The 12,609-nt window shown below is 38.0% G+C and overlaps 1 pseudogene; it reads right to left on the minus strand.

Annotated features, from left to right (window-relative positions):
- Positions 1–4,593: 4,593 nt before the first annotated feature.
- On the minus strand, positions 4,594–5,557 carry LOC133260977 (olfactory receptor 51Q1-like; annotated as a pseudogene).
- Between the last annotated feature and the right edge of the window lie 7,052 nt (positions 5,558–12,609).

Below are 12,609 nucleotides of genomic sequence, written 5' to 3' on the forward strand. Positions count from 1 at the left end.
GCTCTTCACTCAGAGAGAACCAGAAAGGTTAAAAATAATCTTTATCTTTACCTTGTTTGATCTAAACTCTATCTGAATAAAGATACAGAGCTGTTGAGTGTTACTAAGGAAGCTTAGGAAGACAGTGGTTGCTCTTCCTGGCCTGTCTCTGCAGACTGTTTCCATACAACTCATATTCTTCTGATAAGTCTATACACATTAACTCATGAACACATCTTTAATTTTTTTCCTGCCTGTAGTTTTCAATTCCCATTTTCTTCTTAGTGCCCTGGAATCTTCCTTTTATCCAAACCACATCACTAATATTATTCTCACAAAGACTTAAAATGAACTCTTAACTGGATAAGACCTAGCCCTCAGCTTTTTTACCCATAATCTCCTTTTGAAATTTTCTTTGAGTGTTATCAGACTTCTCACCTGTTTCACTTATTCTAAAGTCACCACCGACTTTTTGTGTATTTCTTATTCATTTCATCATGCAGTAAGGTCATTCTTCATCTTGATCAGGTCTTATTTCTAATCTGTCTTCTTAGTCTCATTAGTTGATATCATCTGACACCACAGACTCCATGTGTGTAATATTAGAAGAGAACTGGAAGCAAAGGTTGGGATACAGAGGAAAAGAGTGAAAGTACAGCTCAGGTGAGGATAATCATATTTACTGGCTGTCTCTATATTTCAGCACTGCTCTAAGTGGATTCCCTGTGTTAGTTTAGATCATCCTCTAACGATAGTTATCACCCCTCCTTCCTTTCCCTCAACATTACCAGAGAAATATTATTTGTGGTTTCTCCTACTTGGGTGGTTCCCTCTTCAAAGCCTTTGGCTTCTGTTTTCTCCGATTGTCTCACAGAGTAGATGTTATAAGCTACATGCAAATCTCTAGGTTAGCGGTGGAGAGGTGTGGCAAGTCCCTTCAGGATTGCATGCAGAGACTTAGTGGGACCTGGAGTCCCACTGGGCAGGCAGAAAAAGTTGGCTCTGCCTGTAAGAATTTTGTTGCCTCTGGTGTCCTTGTGGAGCAACAACTCAGGAAACCACATCAATACTCTGTTTTTACAACTTGTTGAATGTGATTTGAAAATACATGTTTATGCTTAAAGAAAACTGCTTAGGATGTCAAAAACTTAAGCTTAAAAAGCTTTGGTCTCTAAGCAATCTGAAGCTGGGGCAGCATTAGAAGAGCCAGGTGAGAGGTAGGTAAAAGGAATATCTCACACCAATTATCAGGAGCATTCACCTTGCAGTGATTCTCTGGACATACTAAGAAAAAATATTTTAATTTATTTATAAGATAAGTAAATGGTGAGAACTTTATCAAACCTGAACTAGAGGGCTTCCCTAGTAGCTCAGTGGTAAAGAATCCACCTGCCAATATAGGAGATACAGGTTCAATTGCTGATCTGGGAAGATCTCACATGCCTTGGAGCAGCTAAACTTATGTGCCACAACTATTGAACCTGTGCTCATCAGCCCACCTGCCACAGCTAATGAAGCCCATGTGCCCTAGAGTCTGTGCTCTGCAACAAGAGAAGCCAATGTAGAGAAAGAAACCTTCACACCACAACTACAGAGTAGCCCCCGCTTGCCACAACTAGAGAAAAGACCCAGCATAGCTAAAAATAAAATAAATAAATTTTTAATAAAAAAAAACTAAATAAGAAAGGAAAATTGTTAAATTATTATTTACTTATTTGAAGACTCACTTCACAATTTATACAAACCCAAATTCTAAATCAATAAAGATGTAAATCGTTAACAAAAGTTAGAGAAAAAAAAATATGAATATTGATTACAGTTCTCACTGGGGAGACTCTTTAAACAGCAATAGACAAAAATCCCAAGAAAAAGATGGCTGAATGTTAGTACAAAAGTTAAATAATTCTCTATGACAGAAAAATGATGAAATTTAAAATAAACTTCCAAAAATATTTATGAAAATATGACAGAAAAGGATTCTATATCTTAAATGTATCAATATACATACACATAGGTAAAAGTTGAAAATATCACAGAATAAGATTAGTGAAGGGAAGAAAAATAACAATTTATTAAGAAAAATCTGCACTCTAACGTTCACACAGATCCTCTCTCATCACTGCCCTCATTTCTTACCCCACATTGATATTATTTACAGACTTATTGAGAGTGCTTCTTGATCTTAACTTCCTGTTTCTTCATCAAATGTATTCCTACAAACCTAAGGCAGTTTACAGGGTATTTCTATTTAATATTCATTCAATCTTGTCATGGAGATATTTTATACAATTCACAAATGAAAAAGCTATGCTTCCACAAAGTTAAACAATGTTCTCTGCTCACTTATTAACAAGTCATGATGTTAATCCAAAGGAATCCAACAGAATAGGAACACAGTTGGAGCCAGCTTAGAAAACAAGTCCCGTGGCGGATGCATGTTGATATATGGCAAAACCAATACAATATTGTAAAGTAAAAAAAAATAATAATAATTTAAAAAAATAAAATAAATAAAAAATTCTCAATGTTTCTATACATTCATACTATTAAGCTCTTTTTAGGGATTCCCTGGTGTCTCAGACAGTAAAGGATCTGCCTGCAGTGCAGGAGACCCAAGTTTGATCCCTGGATCAGGAAGATCCCCTGGAGAAGAAAACGGCAACTCACTCCAGTATTCTTGCCTGGAAAGACCCATGGAAGGAGGAGGTTGGAGGGCTACAGTTCATATGATCATAAAGAGTTGGAAATGACTGAGCGACTTCACTTTCACTTTTCAAGCTCTTTTTATGCTTGTCTCCAGAGATGGTTGTCATAACTTCTCCATGTGACTGCCATCTTCTTTCAGCAGAAATTCCATGTGTCTGTATCCATTTCTATCATTGAATTTAAGTGAACTCTGCATTAAAAATTTGTTCAATGCTTTCTCAAATTCTCAGGTTGCTTTCATTTTGGCTTTTGATATTTGGTACTTTTTCCCAGTAACATTGATATGCAGAATGATCTCTCTTTCTTCATTGACATCCTAGTTGATGAAGATTCTCTTTCATTATTTCCAATTGAGTTGATATGTGTGCCTCCATGTAATTAAAAGCTGACATTTGCCTTAGCATTTATGAAGGCATGATTACTTTACAGCTTTCATAAAAATTTGTATATAGTAATTAGCCTCTTGAGAAACCTGTATGCAGGTCAGGAAGCAACAGTTAGAACTGGACATGGAACAACAAACTAGTCCAAAATAAGAAAAGGAATACATCAAGGCTGTATATTGTCACCCTGCTTATTTAACTTACATGCAGAGTAAATCATGAGAAACGCTGGGCTGGAGGAAGCACAAGCTGGAATCAAGATTGCAGAGAGAAATAACAATAATCTCAGATATGCAGATGACACCACCCTATGGTGGAAGTAAAGAGGAACTAAAGAGCCTCTTGATGAAGGTGAAAGAGGAGAGAGAAAAAGTTGGCTTAAAACTCAACATTCAGAAAACTAAGATCATGGCATCAGGTCACATCACTTCATGGCAAATAGACAGGGAAACAATGGAAACAGTGAAAGACTTTATTTTCTTGGGCTCCAAAATCACTGCAGATGGTGCTTGCAGCCAGGAAATTAAAAGACACTTGCTCCTGGGAAGGAAAGTTATGACCAACCTAGACAGCATAGTAAAAAGCAGAGACATTATTTTGCCAACAAAGGTCCATCTAGTCAAGGCTATGGTTTTTCCTGTGGTCATATATAGATGTGAGAGTTGGACTATAAAGAAAGCTGAGTGCCGAAGAATTGATGCTTTTGAACTGTGGTGTTGGAGAAGACTCTTGAGAGTCCCTTGGACTGCAAGGAGATCCAACCAGTCCATCCTAAAGGAGATCAGTCCTGGGTGTTCATTGGAAGGACTGATGTTGAAGCTGCAACTCCAATACTTTGGCCACCTGATGCGAAGAGCTGACTCATTTGAAAAGACCCTGATACTGGGAAAGATTGAGGTCAGGAGGAGAAGGGGACAACAGAGAGTGAGATGGTTGGATTGCATCACTGACTCAGTGGACATGGTTATGGGTGAACTCCAGGAGTTGGTGATAGACAGGGAGGCCTAGTGTGCTGCGGTTCAGTTTAGTTCAGTTCAGTCTCTCAGTCGTGTCTGACTCTTTGCAACCGCATGGACTGCAGCATGCCAGACCTCCCTGTCCATCACCAACCCTGGAGTTTACTCAAACTTATGTCCATTGAGTTGGTTCATGGGGTTGCAGAGTCAGATGTGACTGAACTTAACTGAATCAGCATTTAGAGTTTATAAAGCAAAATATTGTATTATACTATGTGCTTAAAAACATCACTGTAAAGAAAGCAAAAAGGAAGTATATATTGAATTATGGTTTTAAATATTTTTCCTCAAATTCATATGGTTAGTGAAGGGCAAAAGGTGCTTTAAAAACTTATGTCTTTAAATTTCCATTAAAAGAAATTTTGATTTCTCTTTATTTACATCAGAAGTTTCTTATACAATGCTATTCTTTCCCCTATAAATGCTACTTACAGTTTTGATGGTACTTGGCCCTGCTCTTGACTCCATCTTCATAATAAAATTGTTCCCATATACCTCAAATCCAGTCCTTAATGCATTTTCCTCTGGAAGAGTAGATGGAAGATTCCCTGGCGGATCTGCTTAGTCTTTACACTGTAAATGATGGGGTTCATCACTGGAGGTGCCAACAGGTAAATATTGGCCATGATAACATGAACTAGAGGAGGGACATGCTTGGCAAATCGATGGGTTATAGACACCCCAACCATGGGCACATAGAGGACCAGAACAGCCAGCATGTGGGACAGACAGTTATTGAGGGCCCACAGTCGCTCAGCCCGTGAGGCTGTGCCCAAGATACTTTTCAGGATGAGGGTATAGGAGAGCACAATGAGCAGAGGGTCCATCCCAATAATGAGCAAAACCACAGCAAAAGCACACAGGTTGTTGACTCGGATGTCAGCACAGACCAGGCGAATCATGTCCTGGTGGAGGCAGTAGGAGTGAGAGAGAAGGTGGGAGCGGCAGAAGGGCAGGCGCTTGAGTAGGAAAAGGGAGGGAAGAACGGCCAGAACACAGCGGCAAAGGACGGCTAACTCCCATCCTGCCAACGACACTGTTGGTGAGGATGGTGGCATAATGGAGGGGGCGGCAGATGGCCACATAGCGGTCAAAGGACATGGCCAGCAGGACTGAAGATTCCATAAAAGAGAACGCATGGAGGAAGAAGAACTGGGCAAAACAGCCCTCAAAACTGATCTTCTGATTGTTAAACCAGAGGAGATGCATGACTGTGGGCAGCGTGCTGAGGGTGAGACCCAGGTCAGTGAGGGCCAGCATGGAGAGGAACAGGTACATGGGCTGGACGAGGGATGGCTCTATGCGGATGACAGTGAGAATGTTGGTGTTTCCCATGATGGAGATGATGTAGAGGCAGCAGTAGGGGATGGAGATCCAGATGTGGTAGGCCTCAAACCCAGGGATGCCCGTGAGGATGAAGTAGAAGGGGTCTTGGGTGGTGTTAGCCATGCTTGATGAAGGCAAAACCAGCATCTGTGTGTTCCACGTAAGAATTCCATCAGTGTGTTACTGTCATAGCGACATCTGCTATTCAATCCAGGCCCCAAATATGTTCTAACACCATGGAGCAATGTACCAGTCAGAGCACTAACAACAAAACTGTGGTTCTTACTGCCCTACATTCTTATTTACAGGGACCTTTTGGGGACTTCCCCGGTGGTTCAGTGGCTACAACTTCATGATCCCAATGTGGGAGACTGGGCTTGATCCCTGGCCAGGCAAGTAGATCCTGCTTGCTGCAACTAAGTGTTTGCATATTGCAACTAAAGACCCGCATGCTATAAAGAAGATCCGATATGCTGCAACTAAGACCTAGTGCAGCCAAATAAACAAACATTTTTTAACAAATAAATTTTAAAAATAAAATCGCCTATTTTTTTCAACTTTCATGCCTGACCCTATACACTAAAATTTAACATTATTCTTCCTCTAAATCTTGTTACACACCTCCCACCTGCTCATGTATAAATATATACGTACATACAGAACTTACATGGGATTCCCAAGTAGAGTTAGCAGTAAAGAACCTGCCTGCCAATGCCAGAAACATAAGAGATGCAGGTTGAATCCCTGGATCAGGAAGATTCCCTGGAGGAGGGAACGGCAACCCACTCCAGTATTCTTGCCTAGAGAATCCCATGGACAGAGGAGCCTGGTGGGCTAAGGTCCACAGGGTCACAAAGAGTCAGGCACGACTGTGGTGACTTAGCATGCCCACACATAAACTTGTACATATGCATTTTCTAAGTGAAACTTCTCTCATCCACATTTCAAATAACTTTTCTAGTAACCAAATCCAGAGACTTATTTCAGTTAATCTTGTATTTGACACACAGAAAAATAAGCTTATGCTAACTACTTCCTTCTTTTCAGTTAAATGGAGCTATTATCAAGAAAATAAATTATGGCCACATCCCAGTATTTTGTTTGAGCAACTGTATGGTTGCAAGAGTCAGATATGACTTAGCGACTAAACTACCACCATAAGGATTATAGTCCCAATTACTTTTATTTGGCACATTAGAAGAAGAGACGGGGGAAAGATTACTGGCTTGATTTGTGCATGCTGAGTTTGATGTTCATAGGAGCTATCTAAGAGAAATGACAACTAGGCAGATGAATATAAGGCCTAAGAAACAGAAAAGTTCTGTTGAGAATTTTCAGAGTCTTTAGCATATTGGTAGTAGCCAAGAACCTGGAAGTTGATGTGATCATCTTGGCAAGAGATAGGGAGAAAAAATGAAGAAGGTTGAGGGGAGATCTAGATAAAAATGCAAGATTTAGCAATAGGGTAGATGTAAAAGATAAACTAAAGGAATCTGTGAAAGACTGCCAGTAGAAGTAAGTAAAATACAAGGGAAATGGTAGTCACAGAGGCCAAGCAGGTAAAGAATGTGGTCCATAGTCTAGTGCTTTGTAGATATTCAATAAAATACCTACTAGAAAGTGTCTATATAATTTAGGGGTGTAAATGCTAGTAGTAATCTTTTGGAAAGACATTTCTGTAGAGCAATGGGACAAGAAGCTAACTAAAGTGGTTTGAGAAGTGAATTAATATGACGGATTGGAGACAGTTTCCATATGTCATGTATTCTAAAGGGGAAGCTATATTGTCCCTAGAAGATTAATAGAGACTTTTACTCTTTAAATACAAGGGTGAATGTAACTTGAGGAAATGAATGACAACTGATGTTTGAAGTGCACTGAGAAAGAAAGCTGTGAACCTTCTTGTGAGGAGATACAAATAGCATTTAATGGGTTCCTAGTATTTGTGGAGTCTACTCAAACTTCCTGTAAAGTGCCCATACATGCCAAAGTAAAAATCCTTAAAAAATCATTACACTTATGAATTTAGAAAATAATTCAAAATTAAATTAGGGGAAAAGGGAAAATAAAGATGAGTAAAATGAAGGAATTTTTCAATTAGAAAACCAAAAAGATAAACGTTCAAAAATTATGTATTGGAAAGGATCTATGTAATCTGAATCCCTCTAACAAATCTGATAAAGAAAAAGAAACACAGGCAAACATTTAGAAATGAAATACAATGAAAGAAGTAAAACTGTTGAAGAATTGTGGAGGTCTATGAGAGGTCACTGATAAAATTTTAAATAATAGGAATTATTTGTAGGACTTAAACTATAAACCAAAAGACAGGCGGTCTGGACAAAGGTTTTTTAAACTTAGCACTGAGTACTAATGGACTTGATTAATATAGCTGAGGTATTAGAAACACTTTCTAAAATATTCTAAGTAAAAAACATGCTAATCAGAGAGATGCCTGGTCTTTATGGAAGCATAAAGGAAAGAACATTGTAGGTACAAATGGTGATGGTGCCTATTCAAATACTCACGTCCAGACTCACTTTTGTGCTTTCTTATTCCTTCAGTGTTTCTATGGCCTTTATTCTCTTCTCTGGCTGAGTGTGGTTTTAAGCTCCTGAAGACCCCAGGCTAGATTGTAAGAGGTGGATGAAGAAACCTCTGAAAGAATCTTATAGGAATATGAGGACTGTGCTCTGAGACTTCAGGCCCCAGTGGCCAGAACCAGGAAAAATAACAGTAAATATAATAGCTAACTTTTACTGAGTGCTCAACATATACCAACCACTGAGCTAGCCAACCCATGGAAATGTGTAAATTTTGTGAGGTGATGTGAAAAAGACATAGCCTATGCTCTGGCAGATTTTTTTTTTTTTCCTCAGCAATCAGTTCCCTTCTGCTTACTACAGTAAGAGAGGGACTATTATGTTGGACGAGAGCTGCCCTTCGGTGTTGTCATCTTGAATGTGATTAAACTCAATTTTGATACAGCTAGAAGATTTGGGGAAAGATATCCCAGATCTCTTGATAGATTCAGAAGTCAGAGAGGCAAAATAGATTTTTTTTTTCTCTTGGGGTCTTACAGATATTAACCTTAACATACATTGTATTTTACTTCTTCCCTAGGAAGAAATATCTAGAGGGAATTGACCTAGGATTTTATGTGTGAATTTATTTAGAGTATGCTTTTCTCCAGACAGTGGAAATCAGCAACTGTTTAGGTATTCACTGTGAAATCTGTTGTTTCCTACAACCAAAGGCAGTGTTTCCTGCAAATGTAGCTTATCTTTGTGATTCCTCCTGCATCTGGCTTACTTGACTTCTGAGAACTTTTTGGTTCCAGGAATGACCCCTCCCACAGGAGACACGGATTTGATCACTGGGTCAGGAAGATCCTCTGGGGAAGGGAATGGCTACCCACTCCAGTATCCTTGCCTTTAGAATTTCATGGACAGAGGAGCCTGGCGGGCTACAGTCAGTGGGGTCACAAAGAGTCAGACATGACTGAGTGACAAACACTATTGAGTATTTAATTTTAGTTATTTGTAATTTTAGTATTCCCATTTTATTTTTAATAGCTTGCAATTAAATTGCTTAAATTCTACATCTTGAAATATAGTCCTAGGCTATATTAATCAAAATTATTTTAATGTCTGTGTATGCTAACCCCAATACCTGTATCATCTGTGGATATAATTTTTTTGTTTTATTTTTAATCTCTTAATTTATGTTCAAATTTTGTACTTTGCATTCCTGTTTAGGTTTTAATAAATGTCATGAAAAAATATGAGAATAATTTGAAGTGTCAATTAATAGTTATTAATAGTTATTTCCTGCTGAGAGTATTTAATTTTCCTTTTGGTTAGAGTGACCAGCCACTCCAATTTGTGGCTGAAGGATTTTCTAGGATATGGTACTATCTGAGATACAGTTAGGAAAGTTCTGAAAAACTAAATTGGTTGGTTACCCTAATAGTTACAGACAGAAGAGTAAAATTAGGTAGTGAGTTGACTTTATAAAGAAAACTAGGGATTTCCCTGGTGATCCAGTGGTTAAGATTTCACTTTCCAATGCAGGGGGTGTGGATTTGATCCCTGGTTGGGGAACAAAGATCCCACATGCCTTGCAGACAAAAAACCAAAACATAAAATAGTAGGAATATTGTAACAAATTCAAAAAAGACTTTAAAAATAAAATAAAGAGAAAAGAAAATGTTTTTTATTTATTTATATAAAATAAAATATTTGTTAGTCTAGCTTGTTTCTAAATTTCTCTATTTTCTGAGATAAAAATAAATGCCTGGGCATTTATTAGTCCCCTCATTCTTGGAGATAGTTGTATTTTTTTCCTCTTTGCAATATAGCTCTTTGAGAATGCTGTAAGTGCTTCTGGTTTTAAGTTATTACTTCTGAATTGACAGATTCCTTAAGTGGGAGAACTGCACAAAAACAGCCTCACTCTCCTATGTCTCTCTTGTATTTGGAATCTTATCCTTTACATCTTCCTGGCACTGGCTGCTCTCTGAAGTCATTTACAAAACATTTCTTTAACTTTTCTAATCATTCTTGACAAGAGGATTGGTCTGAAACAAATCAATATTCTCTTGATGAATGTAAAAATGCCTATATTTCATGCAGTTTTCAAAGTGTTCTGATTAGTAATTTAGTTTATGCCTACTTGAATATGATGACACAATTTTGTCCTATTGAGAGAATAAACAATCAAGGTGGTGTCAAAGGTCTAAATTTTAAGTTAAGCTAGTAAACATAAAGGAAGAAAAATATAAAGACAATATTTTTTCATAGTCACATTGGATTCTGTTTATTATTCAATTTTATAGACACCCAAAGACTTCCCATATGGATATGGTAAAGAATCTGTCTGTCAATGAAGAAGATGCAGGTTCAGTCTCTGGGTAGGTGAGATCCCTTGGAGAGGAGAATGGCAATCCACTCCAGTATTCTTGCCTGAAAAATCCCAAAATCCCATGGACAGAAGAGCCTGGTGGGCTACACTCCATGGGATCTCAAAGTGTCAGATATGACTGAGCATACACAGCACAGATACAGAAACGTCTAAATTATTTTCACTGTGTGATTTTCTAGAATTTTGTCTGATCTTGAAGTTGTGGTTGAGTCTGGACCTTAGGAAGATAGATTCAGACTGGAAAGATTGGAGCTAGCTAGACAAGGCATGGTGTACAGAGTTCTTTCTAGGATAGAGCTAAATTAACCATGATCTGATAACTAATGATGAACTCTAGCTATAACAGAATATAACTGTCTTTGATGGCTTTGAATATAGAATTAATAATATTCTAGAAGCCTGAAGATTCATTGTGTAATCTGAAGAGAGAAAATGGAAGTGAGCACACAAGATCTTCATTTTACATCAAGCCACCTGACAACCTGGTCCCATCATCTCTTACTGAAACTTTTAGCTATAGAATATCTTTCTCCAGACACTCTAATGTCTTTCCCTTCTCGTCCCGGGGAATCACCATTCTCTCACTTCTCTGGTCATCTATGGGATGCCCCTTCCTGTGGGTTTACCTGCTTGATTTCATTTGATATTTCTAAGTCATAATTCTCTTCAGAGTTCTACCATCCATCAGCAGGCTGTCAATCTAGGATATAGTTGCAGACAACTGAAGATCCCTAGGTCAGAGTATATGGAAAAAGAGTATCTAGAAACCTGGTAGTAAAGTTACAGAATTAACTTAAAAAAAAAAACAAACTTTGGATTTTTTTGGCATCTCTACAACATACAACACAAACAAAGATTTTAAAAATTAAATTCATATTCAAAAACTTTATTTTATTCAAAAGTATTACAAGGTTTATTTAAAATTGGTTCTAAACACCATTTTGGGAAGCATAAACTTGAACCCTGTAGTGGCAGAAAAAAAATAGTTTCTAAGTTCCATGAGGAGCTTAGTTTCTTTTGTCCTCACATTGTACCTAGGGTCTAGATTTGTGGAATAAGTAAACAAACTTCTTTCTGACCCACTGAGTTTGTTCAATTAATGATATTTGACTGACTACTGGGAGGATTCAAAGAGCTTCAGTTCTTGCTTACGTGACAGTATAGTTTAAGCTTTTGTGCTGGAGTTTGATCCAACAGGATTCCACTGCTAATTTTTGGATGTATAGGTTTCAGTAAGATACTTACTATATCTAAGCATCAGTTTTCACCTGAAAAATAATAATTGCATTGACTATAACTCATAGGACTTTTGTGGGAAGTAATTGAAATAATAAATATAAACTTCCTAGTGTACATTTTCATCTCAAAATTCTTAGTTACTTTCCATAAAATATAAATGTTACATGTTTACATTATTCCAAATATCTGCAAAGAAATATCAAATCAGATAGAGCATATTAATGTCCACAAAGAGGATTTTGCTTTTTTGAAAGATGCTGGGTTATGGGTGGGAGACCTTCAGACTTCTGCATAATGAGCAAGATTTGTAATCTTCAGACTCCTAACTTGGGAGTCTTAGTGAGAATGAGTGAATGCTACACTGGAGCCAGTACTGAAAGTCTATGGAGCGAACTACTTAGTATGTCCTTCTGCTATTGAGCTTGGGTACCAACAACTCAAGAAAATGTAAATCCTTGCACTTTCTCTTTTCCTAGAATAGTTGACTCAATAGATTTCCCAGGACATCTTCTGATTTCTGATTACATTTTTTCCTTATGTGGAGTTCTATGTCTTCATAAACAATCCTTCTGGCATTCTTGTTCCATCTATGCAAGGTATTGCACACAACATGTTTTAAAATGACATCAATTCTTTATACTGTTCTGTCATACATAATCCCTTTCCATTTGCATCCCAACTCCTGTCCACTGCCATATTATAAGATAACCTCCTCTTGTGCTCAGTCACTTCAGTTATATCCGGCTCTTTGCTACCCTGTGGACTGTAGCGAGCCAGGCTCCTCTGTCCATGGGATTCTCCAGGCAAGAATACTGGAGTGGGTTGTCATTTCCTCCTCCAGGGGATCTTCCCAACCCAAGGATCAAACCCACGTCTCCTGAGGCTCCTGAATTGCAGGAGGATTCTTTACTTCTGAGCCACCAGGGATGCCTAACCTCCTGTTAGATACCATATTTTAAGATAACATCATTTGTATAATATGCAAGCTGGGACCACCTGTGATTATAGAAAAAGTCTCTTTCTACTTTGTCCTTTGT

Source organism: Bos javanicus, chromosome 15, assembly GCF_032452875.1.
Source record: "Bos javanicus breed banteng chromosome 15, ARS-OSU_banteng_1.0, whole genome shotgun sequence".
Taxonomy (NCBI): domain Eukaryota; kingdom Metazoa; phylum Chordata; class Mammalia; order Artiodactyla; family Bovidae; genus Bos; species Bos javanicus.